The sequence below is a fragment of the Rhinopithecus roxellana genome, chromosome 20, assembly GCF_007565055.1.
Source record: "Rhinopithecus roxellana isolate Shanxi Qingling chromosome 20, ASM756505v1, whole genome shotgun sequence".
Classification (NCBI taxonomy): Eukaryota; Metazoa; Chordata; class Mammalia; order Primates; family Cercopithecidae; genus Rhinopithecus; species Rhinopithecus roxellana.
In genome coordinates this window covers 28,272,300-28,281,714 of record NC_044568.1, presented here as the reverse complement: position 1 = coordinate 28,281,714, position 9,415 = coordinate 28,272,300, and positions in this window count along the sequence as shown.

The window sequence follows — 9,415 nt, the reverse complement described above, 5'->3', positions numbered from 1 at the left end:
CTCATGTTGAAATGTGATTTCCAATGTTTCACCTGGTGAAAGGTGTTTGGGTCATGGGGTTGGATCTCTCCTGAATGGTTTCGTGCCACCCGAGTTAATGAGTGTGTTCTCCCTCTATTAATTCACATGACAGCTGGATGTTTAAAAGAGCCTGACAACTCCTCCTCTCTGATCCTCCTTCTCTCACCATATGACACACTGGTTTCCCCTTCTCCTTCTACCACGAATACAAGCTTCCTGAGGACTTACCAGAAGCCAAGCAGATGCCAGTGCCATGCTTCTTGTATAGCCTGCAGAACTGTGAGCCAAATAAACCTTTTCATAAGTTACTCCACCTCAGGTATCCTTCATAACAACACAAAATGAACCAAGACAGTTTCCAACTAGTGTCACATACAAATCAAAATTTCTAGCTTCCCCAAAAAAAAAAAATTAGAAGATCTGACCACACTGGGCTCACCTTCTTACATGGCCACGACCACCTGACACCAAGTGACAGCCACTCTTTTAGGAAGGGCATGTGATTGACAGTTCACTCCACACACTTCCTACTGCCTTATACTCAGCCAGCTTCACTCCTCTATGTCACCTGCGTGACACCTGAATTTGAGACCCATGACCTAGCACAATAGATATGAAAAGTCTTCCTATTGCCCACCTCTGTCATCTTATACCCCTTTCCCATGATTCTTCCCTTAGGATGGGCTGCCCACGAGTGCTGTGCCCTCCTTACCTTTGGGAGGTGAGCACACGCAGTGTGTCTAGGAAGTTGTATGCATGCCCATCTGAGGCTTTCTTCCCTTTTCCTGTGGTGTGCCCTGGAAGGTTATACTCCACCATTTTATCTCCTAAGGCATGTGCCCAGGAAGTTGCTTCTCCCTGGTACCTGCATTCAATTAACACTTTCGTGCAACAGGTTTGGGCCATCAAGAAATGGCCTCTCCCTAGTGCCAGCTGCCAATTTATCACTTTCAGAGAGGCAATGTGATGACTACCAAACCATCACCCAACATCCCTAGTGCATGAGAGAGAGCCTGTTCCTGCCCACCTCATACCTGTCTGACTATGTCTAACAGTACCAGATGACCATCTGGAGCACGGTGGGCCTGGCCTTTGGTGTCTTTTAAAATAACAGAGAAAGGCCAAGTACAGTGGCTCACCCCGGTAATCCCAGCACTTTGGGAGGCTGAGGTGGGTGGATCAGTGGATCATTTGAGGCCAGGAGTAAACAAATTAGCTGAGCATGGTAGCACATGCTTGCAGACCCAGCTACTCAGGAGGCTAAGGTGGGAGGATCTCCTGAGCCCAGGAGTTCAAGGATGCAGTGAATTATCATTGCACCACTGAACTCCAATCTGGGAGACAGAGCAAGACCCTGTCTCTAAAAGATCAGAGAGAGAGCTAATACTTTGTATTTGCAAGAGTAGAATTCTGGTAACCCAATCCCCAACCCAGCCCCCGACAAGGCCTCCAGCTGCCTTCTGTGGAGACAAGGGCAGGGCTTCCAAAACATGTAGCTGCTGGTCTCTACTACAGATTTGGGAAAGAGAAACTTTGGGTGAAGAAGCCTGAGAGTCACCCCCACGTCTTGTCCATTCACTCATTCATTCACTCGCTGGCTGTATTTGTGCCTGTTTATCATCGCCTCCCCTACCTACAGATCTGCTGAATGGGAGCAGACAATGTAACTGTGGCCTGCCAGCCTGTGCCCACCCACACCACCCTTGATAAGATTGGGATAACAGTTGACCCAAGGAAAATCAGATCTGAGCCAAAGAGAGTGGACTGAGTCCTTTAGATTTCTTTCTTTTCAGGGGGTTGTTGGGGGAGGATTTGAACCAAGAAAAAATGCAATTTTTGGTGTCATCAAGTCCAAAGCTCACACCACTTGCAGCACAATAGCCAATAAGTCAAGAGACAAGGTCTTGGGGCAAGGAAAGTGACTTTATTTCAGAGAGGCAGCAAACCAAGAAGATGATGGACTAGTGTCCTAAAGACATCTTACGCTCATAGGAATTTGGGATTCCTTTAATATTATAGGAAGGGAGGAGGGAAAGGGTGGTGGTCAAAAGGTGACTGATGATGACAGACATCTGTGCGCCCGCAAGGGTAACTTTCTTTGGCCTTGGTTAGGTCACGATGCTCCTATAAACCTTTAACACAACACTATTAACCATGTATACACCCTCCTTATCTTCTCAGGGGTTAATTTTGGGAAGGGGCTATTGTCGTCCTTGCTTTAAAGGTAAACTATAAGCTAAAATTCCTCTCCTACTTGGCTTGGCCTACGTACAGAGGTAAGAAAAAGCAGTTAACCTAAAAGATAATCATTACATGAGGCGGGAGATTAGAATCAAAATAGAGTTTGTGATGCTAGACCTCCTTTTCACTGTTACAGTGGTAGGCACCTACGCTGAAATGTCTTGTAAAAAAAGGATGTAGGTAAAATGATCTAGAAGACACTAATTGTGATAGGAACAGAATCAGAAAGCCAGAATAAAAGGAGAGAAGGCACAACAGCTAGACAGACAGATGGACAGGAATGAGAGGGACGTGGAGCCCTCAGCCTTGGCTCCCATCTACTCTGTTTCTGGTTCCAGTACCCTGAGGCCCAGCTGGGTACCCTGGAGCCTTGGGTTCTAAGATTATCAGTAAAATTTTCAAGTGGACATTTTGGGTGTGGGCTTTCCATCTCAGTTCACACGGTATCATTACTTCTATGTTCTTGTGGAAACTTCCTTCCTTCTCAACAGAGAAACACTGTGTTAAGTTGTTAAGCAATAGCCTGCCCTCTCCTAGTGCTATTATTACCTGGGCTAGTCTGAGTAGGTTTCTGTTCTCTGCATCTAAAAATGCTTTGACTAGTACAGATATTGACACAGTGATTCATTCTAACCTTAACTCATTGATTGATGCCCTCACTGGTTTTATCTACTCAATGTTTCATTTGAACAATTCAGTCATTCATTTACACATTGATTTGCTATTTATTATAGCAAAAAATAGTTGTCAAGCACCTGCTATGTGGCAGACCCTGTGCTTGACACCCCAGGTGATGTGGAAATGAACCAGTTGTGGTCTTTACTCTCAAAGTCTCATGAATAATAACATGGATGGAATGCAATTAAGTATAAGGTAGACATTACTAAATATCAATGTTGGTAAGTCAAGTTTAGCCTAAAGCTCCCTCCTTACATATTTTAAGTTTTGGCCTAAAGGTTTTTCTGTATATCATGAACTGTAACAAATGGAGGTGTAAACAGACCATAGCCTACACTTGTGCCAGTTACTGAGTTTTGGCAATCAAATGTAGCCAACTGTTCAAACAATATTCAAATAAGGCAAATGCCAACCTGTAACCAATCCAGCTGTTTCTGTATTTCACTTCTCAGAGCCTACTCTGGCCTGGGAGGCTGCCTGATTCACAAATCATTCATTGCTCAATTAAACTCTTAAATTTAATTCCGCTGAAATTTTCTTGTATCAACGTGCATTGTACATTCAGTAGAAAGAAAGGATTTCAGGATAAAAATCAGAAAAGGTTTCTTGGAGAGACTAGGCCATAAAAGAGCTTCTACTTCAGTTTGAATTTGGAAATTAGAAAGAAGGGAAAATAAGAAAAGCCAGTGATGTTTCTCAAGTTTAATTGTAGCAGCCATTTGTGAAATGAGAGGGTATCTGAGAGATTAAAGAGCCCAGATCATTGGAAGAAAGTTTCTACTCTTGGAGACATAACTAACGTCATGGCTTGACTTTGATGCCTTCTGAATACACCCTTATCCCACGAGGCCAGGAGCCCACCAAAAGTGCCTTCTAGTCCCTGGGCCAAGTCACTCCAGACCCACTCTGCCTCTCCATCCCATTGGGAAACTAACCTGGGCTTCTGTTTCCCTTCTACCACCAATGTTTCTGAGGTGTTCCAGTCAGAAAAAAACGTAATAAAGCTTTTTAGCCCAAGGTTAATATCCTTTGAGGAAAGTGCATTTCTTTTTCAAAGTCGATTTGTTTGCATGAATGTTCAGGGAAAAAATAGACCTTGGAAGATAAACTTTCATCCATGGAAAACTTTCAAAACAGAACTTGCTCCCCACAAAAACTGCAGAAATAGAGTCTAGACAGTTTTGATTATGCTGTTAGTTTTCAGTGGTGTTGTACCATTCTCTAAGAGACATTTAGGAAATTTGGGGGATTACCTTTGTAAGCCAAAAATAAAATCCTAAGTCACCCTAATTGACTGCACAGACCTCTCTGGGACAAGAGAAACATGAAAAATTGAATTCCTGGTCTTGATAAGAAGGAAGACTGAATATGCCTCAGTATGGTCCCTCCCTTACGGAGTTTAGGCACAAAAGAACAGAATTAACATTAAAATAGAGATCCCTGCGGGGTGCGGTGGCTCACGCCTGTAATCCCAGCACTTTGGGAGGCCAAGGCAGGTGGATCACGAGGTCAGGAGATCGAGACCATCCTGGCTAACATGGTGAAACCTCGTCTCTACTAAAAATACAAAAAAATTAGCCGGGCATGGTGGCAGACGCCTATAGTCCCAGCTACTCGAGAGGCTGAGGCAGGAGAATGGCGTGAACCCAGGAGGCGGAGCTTGCAGTGAATCGAGATCATGCCACTACACTCCAGCCTGGGCAACAGAGCAAGACTCTGCCTCAAAAAAAAAAAAAAAAAATAGAGATCCCAAGTTTCACAAAACAGACTCTTTGGCAATAAGATACCAAATTCCAACCTGACACTGGTATAACATCACATGACAGATAGAAGACCCTGAAGGAAATGAAACTATTTTATCCCAAGAGATTTTTCTTTGACATATTTTGAAATGGCCCTGCAAAGCCATTTTTTGTAGCAGAAAGTTTGCATCTGTAAGGAACCTCTGTTAATGCAGCCAGGCCTATCCCTGATCTAGAAGAAATTAGCTAAGAGTCAGATACCTTTTAAGGTCTACAAAGAGACATTTACCATCTATTCTCTCTGAAGCCTGCCACCTGGAGACTTCATCTACATAACAAGAACCTTGGTTTCCACAACCCCCTTTATCTTAATTTAAGCATTTATTTCTACTGACTTCAAGTCTTTAGCTTAACTCTTTCAACCTATCACTAATCAGAAAATCTTTGAATCCACCTGTGACCTGTAAGCACCACCCCACTCCACTTCAAGATGTCCCACTTGCCTGGTAGCTCACACCTGTAATCTCAGCACTATGGGAGGCTGAGGCAGGCAGATCATGAGGTCAGGAGTTCAAGACCAGCATGATGAAACCCTGTCTCTACTAAAAATACAGAAAATTAGCTAGGCATGGTGGCATGCACATGTAGTCCCAGCTATTCAGGAGGCTGAGGCAGGAGAATTGCTTGAACCCAGGAGGCAGAGGTTGCACTGAGCTGAGATCACACTACTTTACTCCAGCCTGGGTGACTGAGCAAGGCTCTGTCTCAAACAAAACAAACAAACAAACAAAAAATATATATGTGTATATATATGTGTGTGTGTGTGTGTATAAAAATATGCCAACTTTCTGGGCTGAACCATTATATGTCTTACATATGTTGATTTATGCCTTTGCCTATAGCTTCTGTCTTCCTAAAATGTATAAAACCAAACTGTAACCCAACCACCTCAAGCACATGTTCTAAGGATCTTTTGAGACTGTTCCGTGGGCCATGGTCACTCATACTGTCTCAGAATAAATCTCTTTTTACTACAGAGTTTTCTTTTTTTTGTCAACACAACTGACCAGCATTAACATTAAAATAGAGATCCTAAGACTCTAGTTAGGGGAAAATCATAATCCAAATTTGCTACAATATTTTTAAATTGGCAAATAAAGTTGTATACATTAATAATAAACAACATGATGGTATATTTGTGGAATGATTAAATTATTATCAATTATTTTAGTTGTGACTAGATATTATAATACTGAAATGCACCCAAAGGGAGACTATATTGTTTAAAATTTTCTTTTTTATATTAGTTTAGAGGATTATAGCAATTTTTTTAAATGTATGTATGCAAATAAGTTTTATATGGATTTCATTTCCAAATAGCAAAGAGGGTATTACAAAATGTATTAAAAGGGCATTAGCAAGGGAAATTGTCTATGGCCAAGTGAAGAGATAATAAATCCTCTTCCCAAAAAGCAACTATAAAGCTCAAAAACATTGATCAAAACCATCATACAGCACTCCAGAAATCAACTGGAAGCATACAACAGTTGGAGCAACATTTATGCTTGAGAACTGCAGAAGTCTGGGTAACAACAGTGAGAATCTTTGGCACTCTAGCCTAAGGCTGCTCCCATCTCCTGCTCCTAGCTAAGTCAATAGGGAGGCTCCTCCAGGATGGGGCAGACTGGGAGGAGAGACAGTTTCTCTGCTGTAAAGGGAGCTTACTTGACTTAGAGCACTGGGCCACATCCACTCTTGGCAGCCATGTTGGTTTAAGTAAAAGTTGCCAAGGCAGAAAAGCAGGAGGGCCAAAAGGTCCTTTATACTGAGAACATCACTTTAGTCATGACTGGGGCAAATGTTTCTAGCTAAAGCTGCATGCTTGCATAGCAGAAACCAGAAAAGGCCCAGTCTAGCCAGACTCTGCTGGCCAACTCTGAGGCTACACAGATATACAGAGGAGATGAAAAAGAGCCCAGTAGAAAGCAAAAAAATAGAGGAAAGCATGAAAATGGACTGAAGTTTGAATGTATTCCTGTGGTAGGCTGCTTCTAAAATGGCTCCCACAAACACTGTCCTCAGTATTAGCACTCTGTGTAATCCCCTCATTTTGGGTGCAGCTGACATAGGTACTTGCTTCCAATAAATCATATTCTAATATGGCAAAAATGGTGGATGTCATTTCCAAGGTTAGACTGACTTCTGCCTTGCTCTCACTCTCTCTCTGGTTCTTCCCCCTTCCTGTGCTGATGAAGCAAGTTGCATGTCATGAGCTATCCTATGAAGAGGCACATGTCACAAGGAACAAAGGGTTTCTTGTGACAAAGAAGTGATGTTCTCTGTCCAATGGCCTGCATGTAACCCAATCCTGCCATCAATCACATGAGGGGTGTGGAAGCAGATCCTTCCCCAGTCAAACCTTCAGATGACTGTAACGTGGCCACCACCTTGATTGTTGCCTGAGCCAGAGAACCCAGCTAAGGCATACCCAGATTCCCAACCCACAAAAACTGTAAAATCTTTCTCTTGTTTTAAGCCACTAAACTTTGAGATAACATTAAACAGCAATAAGATAACTGATGCAGCTCCCATACCCACATGTAGATTCATCAGCAGATCTCAGATAGCATTACTCATTTAAGGTGTTTGAGCACAATTTCCGTCCAATTAGATATGCAGACACAGAGATAATGCTTAGGAAGCTAGCCTTAAATATTTTTAAAAAGCAAGAATGTAAGAAATGTCATCAGAAATTTCAGCAGCTTCACACAACAGAGAAGACAAGATTCCCAGATAGCAATTCCATGATTCACAATAAAACATGGAGTAGGGGAAATCAGAATCCAAAGTTGTTGCAATTTTTTTAATTGGCAAATAAAATTGCATATGTTAATGGTGTACAACATAATGATACATTATGGAATGGCTATGTCAAGATAATTAACATATCCATTACATATTAGTTAACATATCCATTGCAATATTTTCGATGCCCAGTTTTCAACAGAAAATTACAAGATATGCAAAGAAATAGGAAAGTGTGACACATACTGAGGAAAATAGCAGATAGTAGAACCTGTCTCTGAGTTTCCCTAGATTCTGTATTTAGCAAACAAAGATTTCAAATAGCTATTCTAAATATGTTCAAAGAACGGTTTAAATTTGTAAATAAAATTATGATAATAAAGAATCAGCAGAGAAAGATTCTAAATAAGGAGATAGAAAGTATAAGGAAAGAAATGGAAATTCTGGTGTTGAAAAGCATAAATTACAATTTTACTGTGAAGACCTATTACAACAGATTATATATGGCACAGGAAGGGATCAATGAACTTGAAGACAGAGTGATAGAAAGTATCTATCTAAGGAACAGAGAGAAAAAAAAATGATTGAAGTAAAATGAACAGAACCATAGGGGCCAGTGGGACAACAACAAGCCAACAGATGTATAATGAGAAAACCAGAAGAAGAAAATAAAAAGGAAGGAGCAGAAAACATATGGAAAAACCAGTGGCCAAAAACTTTCAGAATTTGACTTAAAAAAATTAAATACATATCCAAAATATTCAATAAACTTCAAGTAGGGTAAAAATATAGAGATCCACACCTAGACAAATCATAGGCAAGCAGTCAGAAGACAGAAACAAAGAGAAAAACAAGAAAGAGAAAAATGACTTATTACTACAAGAGGCAACAATACAATTAACAGCTGACTTCCCAAATAAAACAATAGAGGGCAAAAAGCAATCAAATGACATATACAAAGTGTTGAAAAGACTGTTAACCATGAGTTCCATTATCCAGAAAATCTTTCTTCAAGAATGAAGGTAAAATAAACATATTACCACATAAACAAAGACAAAATAATTCACTATTTCAAAATCTTACAAATATATTGCAAAATTAATAAATCCAGATGTAAAATATCACATGTATATTATTTTGTTTATATAAAACTCAATAACAGGAAGAAGTTTGAAACTGGATGATAAGGCCGGACGCGGTGGCTCACGCCTATAATCCCAGACTTTGGGAGGCCAAGATACGTGATCAGGGTCAGGAGTTCAGGACCAGCCTGGCCAACATGGTGAAACCCCATCTCTACTAAAAGTACAAAAATTACAGAGTGCCTGTAATCCCAGTTACTCGGGAGGCTGAGGCAGGAGAATCGCTTGAACCTGGGGGGTGGAGTTTGCAGTGAGCTGAGATCCCGCCACTGCACTCCAGCCTGGGTGACAGAGAAAGACTCTGTCTCAAAAAAAAAAAAAAAAAAAAAAAAGCAGAAATTGGATGATAAGATGATGTTTACCCTTGGAGGGTGCTAATAACTACCAGGGGCTGTAGGGGAGATTCTGGGGTACTGGTTACATAGATGTCTTCGTTTGTGATTCTGGCACATTTCTGTATACTTAATTTCCTTCAGTAGAAGTTTACTAGAGCAAGAAAGGGAAGCCTGACCATGCCACTCCCTCCCCACTTTTTTTGAATTCCTTTATTATTTTCCTTTTGCTCCCTTTCCCTTCCCAGTCTGAGCAGAACCTGTGGCCACCAAGTTCCTGGATGGCCTGGCCTCTGGCCACCTCTGTACCATTGCCTCTTTCCCCCGGTACTCCAGCCACTCTTGCCTTCTGCTGTTAGTGCCATGCCTCCCACTTTGCACAGGCATATGTCTCTGGTCCAAAGCCTTTGCACAGGCATATGTCTCTGCTCCAAAGCCCTTGTCTTAATCCACT